Source organism: Pan paniscus, chromosome 6 (assembly GCF_029289425.2).
Source record: "Pan paniscus chromosome 6, NHGRI_mPanPan1-v2.0_pri, whole genome shotgun sequence".
Taxonomy (NCBI): Eukaryota; Metazoa; Chordata; class Mammalia; order Primates; family Hominidae; genus Pan; species Pan paniscus.
In genome coordinates, this window is record NC_073255.2 from 87,878,794 (window position 1) to 87,894,275 (window position 15,482).

General features: G+C 45.5%; 1 long non-coding RNA gene across 1 annotated transcript; it reads right to left on the reverse strand.

The window, feature by feature from the left end:
* Positions 1 to 541: 541 nt before the first annotated feature.
* LOC130541705 (uncharacterized) lies at positions 542 to 15,149 on the reverse strand. The gene is made up of 6 exons (XR_008955798.2): positions 12,781 to 15,149; positions 9,467 to 9,515; positions 8,560 to 8,629; positions 6,908 to 6,981; positions 1,623 to 1,751; positions 542 to 715 (listed from the first exon to the last, which is right to left on the reverse strand). It is a non-coding gene; the product is annotated as an uncharacterized LOC130541705 (long non-coding RNA).
* Between the last annotated feature and the right edge of the window lie 333 nt (positions 15,150 to 15,482).

The following is a 15,482-nucleotide window of genomic DNA, read 5'->3' on the forward strand; positions in this document are numbered from 1 at the left end:
AGTTTCCCTAAGAACTCAAAGATAAAAATGCGTGTTAGATTTTTTAACTGGCATTCATTAATGATGCCTTATTATATATCCCTCCAATGGCCTTTCTTCACCCCATTCTCAAATACATCTCTATGTTTTTGAAGTAGAAAGGCTCTTTAAAGAGAGGTCAGCCTAGTAATGATGAAATGCTGACAGGGAAGCAATTGACACGCAGTTGCTTAAAAAATACTGACCCCCTCTGACAGAAGGAAGTGAAAAGTCAAGTGGCAAATGATTGCTCTTCTTAAACAGAAGAGACTAATCCTGAGGTTGGGTGCTCTTGTGCTGAGAAGAGAACACAATGAGAATTTACCACCCTCTTGATCTTAAGAAAACAGCTGGTGTAGAGAAAGGGGAAATTATCTCTAATTCACTCAACTGAACCACAAATATAAATATAAATCCATTTTGGCAACGCTTGACTTTTTTTCTGAGGGTATAAAACTTTGGGGTCTGAATCACTTGATGATAAAAGAGATACACAGACAGTTTTTCATTCACTTAACAAATATTAGCTGAGAACCCGGAAACTGTGCCCTAGGGATGCTGAAGTGAAAGTGTTACATGAACTGAGACCTGACTTACCAGCTGTGTTGATCTAGAAGGAAGAGAGATCTAAGTTAGGGCCACTGCCTAAGCTTGAGGGGGCTTGCAGTATCTGTGGGAACCTGCATTCTCTTCTTTTCTGAAAATCATTAAAATTATATTTCAATTTTAAAATTTTGTTACGATGAGGTGCCTATGAAGATGTCAGCAGTGTGGTTATCCTGAGTGGCTTCCACACTGCTTGAGCCAGAATGCACTCCCTATTCATAACCAGTCTGAGCAAGTTGTTACCCCAGATGGTCCTGCTGTCTCGTGTTAGGGTTGTAGACCTTTCAGATGAACGTTAAGGATGGGATCCAAGTACCAGCCCTTGTGTCAATAGAATTATTTAAAGTGGCCAGGGATACAAAATCCTGGGGCAAAAGAAATCCATTTCTTGGACAGGCACAGTGGCTCATGGCTGTAATCCCAGCACTTTGGGAGGCCGAGGCGGGCAGATCATGAGGTCAAGAGATTGAGACCATCCTGACCAACATGGTGAAACCCCATCTCTACTAAAAATACAAAAATTAGCTGGGCGTAGTGTTGGGCACCTGTAGTCACAGCTACTTGGTAGGCTGAGGCAGGAGAATCACTTGAACCTGGGCGGCAGAGGTTGCAGTGAGCAGAGATCGTGCCACTGCACTCCAGCCTGATGACAGAGCAAGAATCCATCTCAAAAAAAAAAAAAAGAAAGAAAGAAAAGAAAAGAAAAAGAAAAAGAAAAATCCATTTCTCAGAGACACAAAATGGAAGAACTAAGTCTGCCCCCAAGTTCAAGGCGTGGAGTAGGGCAGATCATGCATAACAAAATGGAGAGTCAGAAGGTGCAATGATGCATGCCTGGAGCCCAGAATAAGCCAAAAATTGAGCAAAAATGAGGCAAGAAAGTTTCTGAAAATGGAGATGGAGCGTCATCAGTATTAAGCCTGAATGCACAGATGGATGGATTGGCTTTTGGATGATGTCATGGGGTAAGGGTGGACACACGTACGTTTAGGCATCACCTTGAGTGGAAAAAAAGAGAGCCTGATAGCTGGAGAAAGAGCATCCAAGTGTTTCAATGGGAAAGAGCTCTGATATCACCTCGAGATTGGAAAGCTTTTCACATCCTTCCAGGGAATCACCGCTCCATTCTGGAAAAAAAAAATCAGTATTTAATATTGCTTTGGAGAATTTCTAGTTCTTCATGTAACAAATCCTTTGAAATTGCACTGAAGTTACACTTGAATGTACTGTATTTGCCTGCCATTTACTAATTCACATGGGCTGTTCTTTCTAATCTCTACATCACAGCAAAATCCTTTTCATGCTCCATTTCCTGGACACTACAGCCTCTTATTTTGTAGATAATGTTCTCTTTTTCTACTATGATTCCAAATGACTGGAAAAAAAAATACACAAGTCTCAACCAGCCCCATGTAATAACCTGCCTACTGCCACAATATGGGTTGCTGAGGGCTTTTTGTTTACTATTTTACTCCATGTAAGATGGTTACATGTCAAAGATTTTTGCAATGTTGGAAGCTTTTAGAAGATCAAGAGTGGATAAAGAGATGTGATATGACTTTAGACTTTTTGATTTTGGCCTGGTTTGTCATTTGTCTCCACTTGTTTCTTCCAAACAATCCACTATATTTTTCTGCAATTTTATTGTACTTACAATTTTAAATATTTTATTAAAGTACAACATTACAGCATGATGTATTTTTTTTCCAAAATTTGCCACAGCAATATATCTGGTCCCCAGTAGTCTTTCAGAATTTTGCCAATCCCCAGCCAGAGATAGAGTAAATTTTTTCCTCACTTTGAAATTGGATGGGCGTTTGTGGCTGTCTTGATGAACAAAATTCAGGGCTAGTGACACTACACAGCTTGGAGACAAGGTCATAAAAGACAATATGGCTTCCACCTGACTCTCCATGCTCATCTTTAAAACCCAGTCGCCATGTTGTGGGGAAGCCCAGACCACATGAGGAGGCCTCATGTAGGTGTTCCAGGCAAAAGCCCCAACTAAAGTTTCACCCAAAGCTAGCACCATTTCAATTCAATTTTAGCCAGCATCAATTGGAAGACATGGAAGTGAGAAAGCCTCACATAATCCTAGCCCCCAGGCTTCCAGCGGCCCCAGCTGATGATGAATGTAGTGAACACAAGTTATTCCTGCCAGGCTCTGCCCAAATTGCAGATTCATGAGAAAAGTTAATGTTGCTTTAAGCCACCAAGTTTTGCAGTGATTTGTTACCCATCACTGGGTGACTAGAACAAACACTCACACAGAAGACACATGTCATAATTATACAGGTTGATGAATTTTCACAAACTGAACACAGCCATGCAACCAGCACTCAGATCAAAAAAATAGCTTCTCAGAAACCTCATTACTCTTCTGGTCCTCCCTCCAAAAGATAGCTACCATCCTAACATTTTTTGCCTAATTAATGTTTTTGCCTATCCCAATGAAATTTCTTTTTTGCCTGTTTTAGTATTGACCAAAGCTGTCACATGGTTGTTGTGACCCCATTAGCAGCAACTTGCCCAGGACAATGAGGTAAGATCCCAGCCAAGGAACTCCTGCCTCTGGGAGGGTTCCCAGTTAGAAGAGGATTGCTGTGTGCTATGGACTGAACCACATCCCCCTAGAATTCATGTTTGGAAGCCCTAATCCCCAGCATGATGGTATTTGGAAATAGGACCTTACAGGAGGTAATTAAAGATAAATGAGGTCACAAGGGTGTGGCCCTAACCAAGAGGCATAGTGCCCTTAGAAGCAGAGGAGACATCAGTAGAACATGCACACAGAGGGAAGGCCACAGTCAGAAGGCAGATGTTTAAAAGCCAGCAAGAGAGACCTCACTAGAAACCAAACCTGCTGGCACCTTGATCTGGGACTTTCAGCCTCCATAACTGTGATAAAATGAATTTCTGTCATTGAAGCCACATAGTCTGTAATATTTTGCTAAGGCAGCATGAGCAGGATTATACTGGATAATCAATGAAGCCTAACACCACTGTGGTGGAGAGCTTAGTTGAAAACGGAAAAACTGCCGGGAACAGTGGCTCATGCCTGTAATCTCAGCACTTTGGGAGGCCAAGGCAGGCGGATCACTTGAGGTCAAGAGCTCAAGACCAGCCTGGCCAATATGGCAAAACCCCATCTCTACTAAAAATACAAAAATTAGCCAGGCATGGTGCCAGGCACCTGCAATCCCAGCTACTCAGCAGGCTGAGGCATGATAATTGCTTGAACCCACCTGGGAAGTGGAGATTGCAGTGAGCCAAGATCATGCTACTGACTCCAGCCTGGGTGACAGAGCAAGACTCTGTCTCAAAAAAATAAAAAATAGAAAAAAGAAAGAAAGAAAAGGAAGGAAGGAAGGAAAGAAGGAAGGAAGGAAGGAAGGAAGGAAGGGAGAGAGAAAGAAAGAGAGAGAGAGAGAAAGAAAGAAAAAAGAAAGAAAGAAGAAAGAAAGAAAGAATGCAAGCAAGCAAGCAAGCAAGCCACCTGTAATCCCAGCTACTTGGGAGACTGAGGCATGAGAATTGCTTGAACCCAGGAGGTGGAGGTTGCAGTGAACCGAGATCGTTCCACTGACTGGGTGACAGAGTGAGACTTCATCTAAAAAAAAATAAAAAATAGGAAAAAAGTAAGAAAGAAGGAAAGAAGAAAAGAAGGAAGGAAGGATGGAGGGAGGGAGGGAAGGGAGGGAGGGAGGGAGGAAGGAAAGAAGGAAGGAAGGAAGGAAGGAAGGAAGGAAGGAAGGAAGGAAGGAAGGAAGGGAAATGGAAGAACTGAGGCTGAATCTCCCCAAATCTGAATGACAGAGAAGAAGGCATGTTTGGGAGTTGACGATCATTAGACACGTTTAGGGTACCTACTCAAGCCGTTGACACTCCAGGACTAATGCCTCTCACAGCCATTGATGGTAGAGAAAGCCTATGGGTTTTTAACTATAGTAGTTGACTGCCGCCCTGACCACAGTTGATGGGAAGAGGGGTGGGAAGCTGATCTAATTTGTGCCAAATGAATTTAACTTCTCTTTCTGAAGAATCAGAGAACCTATACATAGCCCAAACAGCTGTAGACACCAGAGCTCTGTGGTCACATAATCCCAGAAGTTATAGCTGACTTGACTGGAACATATGCATGATGACAAATAAGCCACCAAAAAAAAAAAAATCAGGACAAAGATGGCAGGATCATGAGACAGATACTCTAAGAGATGCCCATAACATATTCTGAAATGCAGGGGGAGAGAGAGCAGAGGTATAAAGACAGAGACCTGGGGGTACTTCCTGCAAAGGGTACTGTGAGACTCCCTTCTCTTCTTCTAATCCATTTTTTAAATTATTTTATTTTATTTTATTTTGGGACAGGGTCGGTCTCACTCTGTCACCCAGGCTGGAGTGCAGTGGCACCATCACAACTCATTGCAGCCTTGACCTCCCAGGCTCAGGCAATCCTCCCACCTCAGCCTCCCAAGTAGCTGTGACTACCGGCATGCACCACCATGCCCAGCTAATTTTTGTATTTTTTCTAGAGATGGGGTTTCACTAGGCTGCCCAGGCTGGTCTCGAACTCTGGAGCTCAAGTGATCCTCCCGCCTTGGACTCCCAAAGTGCTGGGATTACAAGCATGAGCCACTGCCTCCGGCCAAATCTATTTCTTTATACTGAGCTGTTTGGCTGTACTGGGTGGCCAGGCATGTGGAACACTGGACCCAATGCTGACAGAGGCAATCCAGACCCTAACTGCTTTGAACCTAAAACAGTTAACACACCCTCTTGCCTATTCAGAACTGATTCTGGACAATTGACAGAATTGAGGCTGAAAATTAAAGACACTAACTCTCTTTCCAGAATCATACAAGCACAGCATTTCTACAGATTTTCTTTTCTTTGTTTCTTTTTTTTTTTTTTTTTTTGAGATGGAATCTCGCTCTGTCGCCAAGGCTGGAGTGCAGTGGCACGATCTCAGCTCACTGCAACCTCTGCCTCTTGGGTTCAAACGATTCCCCTGCCTCAGCCTCCTGAGTAGCTGGGCTTACAGGCACATGCCACCCTGCCTGGCTAATTTTTGTATTTTTAGTAGAAACGGGGTTTCACTGTGTTAGCCAGGATGGTCTCGATCTCCCGACCTCGTGATCTGCCCGCCTAGCCCTCCCAAAGTGCTGGGATTACAGGCGTGAGCCACCATGCCCAGCCACTTCTACCAATTTTCTAAGCATCTCAGGATTAGTCAGAGGCTTTCAGCACTTTGTATATATCATATCATTTAGCATTGTGAAAATGCTCTCAAGGTATACTTTCTAGTCTGTCCTCTTATTATTTATTTATTTATTTATTTATCTATTTATTTATTTATTTGAGATGGAATCTCACTTTGTTGCCCAGGCTGGAGTGCAGTGGCACAGTCTCGGCTCACTGCAACCTCTGCTCCTGGGTTCAAGTGATTCTCCTGCCTCAGCCTCTGGGGTAGCTGGGATTACAGGTGCATGCCACCACACCCAGCCGATTTTGTATCTTTAGTAGAGACATGGTTTCACCATGTTGGCCAGGCTGGTCTCAAACTCCTGACCTCAGGTGATCTGCCTGCCTCGGCCTCCCGAAGTGCTGGGATTACAGGCGTGAGCCAACGCACCCGGCCTGTCCTCTTATTATTTGTTGATGGATCTCTTTGCTTAGTTGATTGAGAACTTCCTCAAATCAAGCACTGTACCCCAATCAACTCCACAGTCTATTGGGTTTAAACCCAGGGACCATGCACGTGAAATGTTCAATGTCTATAAATGAATAATTTTGTTAAAAAAATTTTTTATAAAGACCTGGTTTCTCTTCTTGTGTTGTTACTAATTTGCTGTGTCACCTTAGGCAAATCAATAAACTATTCTGGGCTTTGGTGTGCTGATAAAGAAAATAAAGGCATTGGGCTATACCTTCTTTTAGGTCCTTTTAAGCTTTGCCTCAATGTACTCTATTTATATTCTGGCAAAGCTGTGAACTACTTATAGAAGAAAAATCAAAACCTCAGTGGCAGTGACCTCAAGGTAGTATCTAAATTAGGCTGTGATCTGTCCATCTGTTTATTTTGGAGATCAGTCATGTTCCTGTTTCAGAACACTGATCCTGCCTATCGCCTCTTCCCCCGGAGGCTGCCTGGCGTCCCATTTCAATCTTGTCTTATGTAGCTGGCTGATGTTTGATTTTCAGTTCACATTTGTTCCTGCTCTTATCACTCTTGGGAGGCTGTTATTACCCTCTTCCAATGCCGTCAAAGGTCTTTAATGCCTACCTTTCAACATGTTGTGTGTCATCTTGTAGACACTGCTGAATGTTAGCTTAGCATTGCCCAAGGACATCCCAGACCTGGTGAATGACAAATGAGAAATGAATTGAAATTTCTCTCTTTTAACTGGTCTCAAAATAGAATGTCCAAATCATAAGGTTGGCTGCCCTTTTGGTGAAGGGATTCCTCAGTATAATTTCTTCACATCTCTGTCTCCAGAACCAAGGGCTTGTGGGTGCAATGGAACAAAACTGATCTGAGAGCCAGGCACCTCTCCAAGTCTCAGTTCCACCACTAACTAGCTTAAGTCTGCATTACACTGTAAGACACTCAACATCATTTATTTCTAGATACTATACGCAGATGTTCTAAGCTTGCCTTACAGATTGTGCCTAAATTGTGCCTAAACTTGCCCAAGGTGCCTAAACTAGGTAGGCTCATGTAGTATCACAGTTTGCTATACTAGATGCTCTGGATGGATAAATACAATTAGACCCATAGCTTCCAATTATAGATTGCTTATCTCTAAACTGCAGTCTTATAGGCAGCATTCCCAAAGCATGTTCCATAGAGCACAAGAGGCACAAGTGCCTTCTTCAAAGCAGGGCTCCATGGTGTAGTGGACACTGTCATGTGCTACCCAGAACTTCAGCTCCTGGACAGAGGCACCCATTCCCTCAGCTGCTCCATCTCCAGAACTTGCCCTCAGCTGAAGAGAACTGCCTTATTCAAAGCCACACTCCCTTCCCGAGACAGCCTGCATCCAATGCATCCAATGGTCAACATGGGGTAGCTCTGGGGAGGTGGCAGTGGTCTCCAAAAAGAGAGAAAGAAGGAGAGTAGCTAGGGCTGAAAACCTACCTATTGGGTACTATGTTTGCTATTTGGGCGATGGGCTTGATAGAAATCCAAACCTCGCAATTTGCAGCATACTCATGTAACAAACCTGCATGTGTTTGAACCTAAAATAAAAACAAGCAAATGAAAAATTGATCGTGTATTCATAAAGACATTTTTAGAAAAGGAAGGCACTGGCTGGGCATGGTGACTCATGCCTTTAATCCCAGCATTTTGGGTGGCCAAGGCCGTTGGATCACCTGAGGTCAGGAGTTCGAGACCAGCCTGGCCAACATGGTGAAACGTTGTCTTTACTAAAAATACAAAAATTAGCTGGGTGTGGTTGTGCCCACCTGTAATCCCAGCTACTAGGGAGGCTGACGAAGGAGAATCGCTTGAACCTGGGAGGCAGATGTTGCAGTGAGCCGAGACCGTACCACTGCACTCCAGCCTGGGCAACAGAGCAAGACTCTGTCTCAAAAAATAACAATAATAATAATAAAGAAAAAGAAGGCACCATTTTCATCAGATTTTCAGAGTGATCCCCCTAACACTGAGAACAAATATGTCATATAGAAATGAAAAATAAATTAGCCTATTAATTAACTGCTGAGGGGATCTTCCTTGCTCACATTCCAGCTCAAACCTTTTTATTTTTTTAACTTTGAAGAATGCTAGCATCCTAATGCAATTTCTCTTCACCCCCCAATATTGGGAAATATCCGGCTTATGCTTCCTTTTCTTCATGCATCTCCCTCCTACTCTCAGGCACATCTATTTGCTCAGTGATGTGGATTGCGCTTGTCAATAATGGCACTTACAGTTCAGAGTAATGATCTCTGCTCGCCTTTCCCATCTGTTATTTCCATACGCCTGACGTCTTCATAGTAGCTTTTCAGGGAATAAGAAGACGCTCCTTTACAAACCATCCTTCTCTCTCTAAATACTTAATGTCGACATTGTTTGGGCTGCTCTTTATGAAACGAAGCATCATGACTGAAGCCATCATTCTGACTCTTTGTAATAATCACAGCTCAATTTTCCAGCCGAGGCTGATTTCTGGCAGGCCTGTGGTCAGGACCATACATTCATAGGACTTCCTGTCATCTCCATCTTTAGATTCCAGCTCTGGTTGGAACAGTTAATTTCCCTCATTTGCAATGTCACTTCCACCATCCTACCTAGTATATCATCCTCACATGAGCTCAGGGCTGCCCTTCTGAGAGATCCCAAAGCATCCCCAGCTCCTCTAGAGTAGGGAGGAGCTAGTGGGTGTCATGGGGACACCAGGCCTCTGTCTATTGAAAATCTTGTGTTTTTTTTTGAGATAGAGTCTCACTCTGTCATCCAGACTGGAGTGCAGTGGCATGATCTCGGCTCACTGCAACCTCCGCCTCCCAGGTTCAAGCAATTCTCCTGTCTCAGCTTCCCATGTAGCTGGGATTACAGGCACCCGCCACCATGCCCAGCTAATTTTTATATTTTTAGTAGAGACAGGGTTTCACCACGTTGGTCAGGCTGGTCTCGAACTCCTGACCACAAATGATCCGCCCACCTTGGCCTCCCAAAGTGCTGGGATTACAGGCTTGAACCACTGTGCCCCAGCCCCATTTGAAATCTGAGTCAGCACAGCCTGGAGACCTGCAGGCACCTACCAGCGATGCAAACTCAGGGATGAAGGAAAGGAACTCAGGAGGGAGAGCCGCTGGGAGCAAACAGGAAATTCACCTTGACTGTTGGCTTAGATTTGAGAGAGTTGAAAGGGCCGGGCTGGAATCTGGAGAGAGCAATACCACCAGTCATTGTAGTAATCATAATATCTAACATTATCAGGCACTTTCTATTTTTTTTTTTTTTTAGATGGAGTCTCACTCTGTTGCCCAGGCTAGAGTGCAATGGCGCCATCTTGGCTCACTGCAACCTCCAACTCCTGGGTTCAAGCAATTCTCCTGCTTCAGCCTCCCGAGTAGCTGGGACTACAGGTGCCCACCACTAGGCCTGGCTAATTTTTGTATTTTTAGTATAGACAGGGTTTCACCGTGTTAATCAGACTGGTCTCGAACTCCTGACCTCAGGTGATCCACCAGCCTCAACCTCCCAAAGTGCTGGGATTATAGGTGTGAGCCATCACGCCTGGCCATCAAGCATTTTCTATACATCAGATACTGTATTTAGTACCCTACAGGCTGGGCAAGGTGGCTCACGACTGTAATCCCAGCACTTTGGGAGGCTGAGGTGGAAGGTTCGCTTGAGGCCAGGAATTTCAGACCAGCCTGGGCAGCAAAGCAAAACCCCATCTCTACAAAATAATTTTTAAAAAACTAGCCAGGTGTGGTGGTGCATGCCTCTAGTCCTAGGTACTCAGGAGGCTGAGGTGGGAGGATGGCTTGAGATCAGGAGTTCGAGGCTGAAGTGAGCTATGATTGCACCACTGCACTCCAGCCTGGGTGACAAAGTGAGACCTTCTCTCAACAACAACAACAAAATAAGTACTTTGCATGCATGAAGTCATTTATTCCCCATGACAATCCTATAAGATAGATACTATCATTTCTTCATTTTTCAGATGAGTAAACTGAGACACAGAGAAGAATTCAGATACGATTCTGCTCCTATGTATATCCAAGGGGCACCGACCTGGTGAGTGCAGGCTGACACATGAGTTTTAAGGCATTGACAGTAACAAAAGTTGCTGGCTGAGCGCAGTGGCTCACGCCTGTAATCCCAGCACTTTGGGAAGCCGAGGCTGGCAGATCACGTGAGGTCAGGAGTTCGAGACCAGCCTGGGCAACGTGGTGAAACCCCGTCTTTACTAAAAATATAAAAATTAGCCAGGCATGGTGATACATGCCTGTAATCCCAGCTACACGGGAGGCTGAGGCAGGAGAATCACTTGAACCCGGGAGGCGGAGGCTGCAGTGAGCCGAGATCGTGCCATTGCACTCCAGCCTGGGCAAAAAGAGTGAAACTCCATCTCAAAATATAATAATAATAAAAGTTGCAAAGGCTCAGATTAAAGATTGGAAACCCAAAGCCAGTCAGTGGTTAGGGGTACAGAGTTAAAACTCTGGGCTGAATGGAGAGTCGAGAGGCAGGTCATGGCTTTGGCTCCAAGAAGAGACGCTGGAGCCAGGACTAAGGCCTGAGAGGGCACTGATGAGGATCAGGCCTAGCCGTGGGGATGGGAGTGACATGCTTCGCTAGGCGTGGAGAGAGTGCAGCTCTGTGGGTCTGTGGGTGTCCAGGCTCCAGCCCAGGCAGGACGTACATGGGTTTGGGAGCCACAGGAAGCTGAAATCTCTCAGAAAAGCTCAAAGCCACCCTGCCTGCCCAAAAATTGCACAGGACAAACCAAGACTTTGGGATACTGAGCCCCGCAGAGCAGGTGAGAACATGCTCCTTACTGACAGATGAGAACCAAGATTTCTCAGGCTTCCCACCTCTGGTGTAAGAGCTGGCAAGAGCTGCAACATGATCCAACCACTGCCTCTGCATTTGTGCTGAGAGTCAAAGAGAAGCAGAGGAGAAGGGTGGTAAGGACCACCGGTCTCTGGGAGCCCCCACCACCATGGCAGGTCTCTCTGGTGCTTTGGAGAGAGCTGCGATCGGGCCTGTGATGATGAATATTGAGTGTCAACTTGATTGCATTGAAGGATGCCAAGTATTGTTCCTGGGTGTGTCTATGAGGGTCTTTCCAAAGGGGAGTAACATTTGAGTCAGTGGACTGCGAGAGGCAGACCACCCTCAATGTGCATGGGCACCATCTAAACAACTGTCAGTGCAGCTAGAATAAAGCAGACTCGCTGAGTCTTCCGGACTTCATCTTTCTTCCATGCTGGATGCTTCCTGCCCTTGAACGTCAGACTCCATGTTCTTCAGCTTTGGAACTCTTGGACTTACACCAGTGATTTGCCCGGGGCTCTTGGGCCTTTCAGCCACAGACTGAAGGCTGCGCTGCTGTCGGCTTCCCTACTTTTGAGGTTTTGGAACTTGGACTGATCCACCACTGTCTTTGCTCCTCAACTTGCAGACAGCCTGTCGTGGGACTTTACCTTGTAATTGTGTGAGTCAATTCTTCTTAATAAATTCCCTCTCATGTATACATATATCCTATTAGTTCTGTCCCTTTAGAGAACTCTAACTAATACAGGGCCACTGCACTCCACCCTGGATGACAGAGCAAGATCCTGTCTCTAAAAAAAAAAATGCTTTGTCATGGTCAGTTCCTCCAACCTGCTCATGGTGCATTTGGTCCCAGGCCTTGCCCTCCTCTGGTTGGACTCCAATTATTTTAGCTGCTGAGGGTTTAAGATGGGCCCTATTCCAGGCATGTGCCACTGTGCTTGGCTATATATATTTTTTATATTATTCTGTAGAGATGGGATCTTGCTATGCTGCCCAGGCTGGTCTCAAACTCGTGGCCTCAAATAATCCTCCCACCTTGGCCTCCCAAAGCACTGGGATAATAAGTGTGAGCCACTGTGCCCAGGCTCCAGGGAATAGGCCCTGTTCCAGCACTTCTTTTTTGTTTGTTTGTTTGTTTGTTTGCTTGCTTGTTTTTTGAGATGGAATCTTGCTCTGCTGCCCAGGCCGGAGTGCAATGATGCAATCTCAGCTCACTGCAACCTCCACCTCCCAGATTCAAGCAATTCTTGTGCCTCAGCCTCCTGAGGAACTGGGATTACAGGCACACGTCACCAAGTCCAGCTAATTTTTGTATTTTTAGTAGAGACGGGGTTTCACCATCTTGGCCAGGCTGGTCTTGAACTGCTGACCTCAATCAAGTGATCCGCCCGCCTCAGCCTCTCAAAGTGCTGTGATTATAGGTGTGAACCACCATGTCCGGCCTATTCCAGCACTTCTTTAAGAGGAGACCCTTGAATACTGAGAAGTCCTTAAAGGCCAAGGAAATGGAGCTTTAGCAGTGAAATTTCAGGCAGAGAGTAAGGCACCTTTGTGAGAAAATGTCCTGAGGGTACAGGCCTGCTTTCCTGGGTGGGGTATGCTTTGAATGTTCTAAGAAAGATAAGGTGTGCACTTACAGTTTTGCTGACATATGGTAGAATATTGGATCACCACAGAGGGAGAAGGTTACTGTGGCAGTGCAGCATCGTAACTGCACAGAGCAGCTGTCACTTTTCACCACCTAGAAGGGAATCAGTAACAACAATCCACTGTTCAGTCAGCACGCAAAAACTCTAGAGCCTCTGGACTGTCCGTCCCTACGTGTGTGTATGTGTTATTTCTTTCTTTCTCTCTCTTTCTCTCTTTCTTTCTTTCTTTCTTTCTCTCTTTCTTTCTTTTTCCTTTCTTTCTTTTTTCATTCTTTCTTTCTTTTTTTGTTTTGTGTGTGTGACGGAATCTTGCTCTGTTGACCAGGCTGGAGTGCAGTGGTGTGATCTTGGCTCACTGCAAGCTTCACCTCCTGGGTTCAAGCGATTCTCCTGCCTCAGCCTCCCAAGTAGCTGGGACTATAGGCACCCACCATCATGCTCGGCTAATTTTTGTATTTATTTATTTTTTTTTTTTAGTAGAGACAGAGTTTTGCCATGTTGGCAAGGTTGGTCTCGAACTCCTGACCTCAGGTGCTCGGCCCACCTCAGCCTCCCAAAGTGGCTGGGATTACAGACATAAGCCAGTGTGCCTGAAATTTTTTTTTTTCTTATGACAGGGTCTTGCTCTGTCATCCAGGGTGTAGTGCAGTGGCGTAATCACAGCTCATTGCAGCCTTGAACTCTGGGGTTCAAGCAGTCCTCCCATCTCAGCATTCTGAATAGTTGGGACTACAGGTGCATGTTACCGTGCCCAGCTAGATTTTTAAAAATGTTTTGTAGAGATGGGGTCTTGCTATGTCACCCGAGTTGGTCTCAAACTCCTGGGCTCAAGTGATCTTCTTACCTTGGCCTCTCAGAGTGCTGGGACTACAGGTGTGTGCCACCACACCTGGCTAATTAAAAAGAAAAAAAATGTGTAGAGATGGAGTCTTGCTATGTCACCCAGTTTGGTCTCAAACTCCTGGACTCAAGCCATCTGCCTGCCTCCACCTCCCAAAGTGCTGGGATTACAGGCGTGAGCCACCGCACTCAGCCCATGCTACTTATGTCTTCTCTGATTCTTGTAGTGACTGACTGCAAAACCGTTCAATCAAGAAGAGCCTTTGGCTCATTTTCAGGACCAGCAGAGAAGGGGGTGGAGGAGCTGAATTTCCCTCTGTGTCCATGCTTGGCAGCATCAGGAGCTAAACACAGAGGTACCCAGGATCTCCACTTCATGCTTGGAAACTCCCTACCACTCAGGGTCACCCAATGTAGGCAAAGACCAGTCCAGCTTGCACTCAGCACTCAGTCAGGTATCATTCTTTATTTTATTATTTATTTATTTATTTATTTTTTATTTATTTTGAGATGGAGGCTTGCATTGTCGCCCAGGCTGGGGTGCAATGGCACGATCTCGGCTCACTGCAACTACCGCCTCCTGGGTTCAAGCAATTCTCCTGCCTCTGCCTCCCGAGTAGCTGGGATTACAGGTCCCTGCCACCACGTCCTGCTGATTTTTTGTATTTGCAGTAGAGACGGGGCTTCACTATGTTGGCCAGGCTGGTCTTGAACTCTTAACCTCGTGATCTGACTGCCTTGGCCTCCCAAAGTGCTGGGATTACAGGTGTTAGCCACCACGCCTGGCCGCAGGAATTATTCTTATGACTCTGATGCCCTTTGGAAACCTGGGAATAGACAATGCACCATCTTCAGCCCAAATCAGAGGAGGAAACATTCACAGATTTCTACAGATCATGCTTGTGGTGGTTTTAAAATATGTCTGCAAAGTGTTTAATAGGCATCTCGGCCAGGCGCGGTGGCTCATGCCTGCAATCCCAGCACTTTGAGAGGCCAAGGCAGGTGGATCACCTGAGGCCAGGAGTTCGAGATCAGCCTGGCCAACATGGTGAAACCCTGTCTCTACTAAAAATAGAAAAATTAGCTGGGTGTGGTGGCGGGTGCCTGCAATCCCAGCTACTAGGGAGGCTGAGGCAGAAGAATCGCTTCAACCCGGGAGGCTGAGGTTGCAGTGATCTGAGATCGTGCCATTGAGCTCCAGCCTGGGCAATGAGAGCGAAACTCTGTCTCAAAAAAAAAAAAGTCATCTTATCCAAAGGGATATTCCCAAATGGAATATCCCTCCCCTTGAATACAGGCTGTGTATGCCTAAAAAATAAAATGCAGCAGAGGTGACTCTATGCAGCTTCTTCCCAGGCTGGATTCCAAGAAACAATACAGTTTCTACCTGGCTTTTTCTCTTTCCAGGATAAATGTATCTTTGAAGCCCAGCCACCATGTTTGGAGGAAGCCTGGACCATAGGTAGAGGCCATGGTCTAGGTGTTCAGCCCACAGCCCAGGTAAGACCCAGGTAAGTTCTAACAGCCATCATCAGCTATTAGCTGGTAAGAGAGGGAACCTTCGGATGATGCCAGTCCTCAAACTTTCAGCTGCCCTGGCGGACACCAAGTGGAGAAGAAATAAGCTGTCCCTCCTAAACCCTGCATACGTAATACATTTGTAAGCAAAATAAATGTTATTGTTTCAACAGCTAAGTTTTGGGATGGTTGGTTACATAGCAATAGACAACCGGGAAAAACAAAATATTCTATTCCTATTTTGTACCCATGTCACCGTACAAGCACCAACCTATAATAAAGAGAGCAATTAACAAGCAAAGCAGAACTTAGAGGCGGGAAAGCTTTGGATG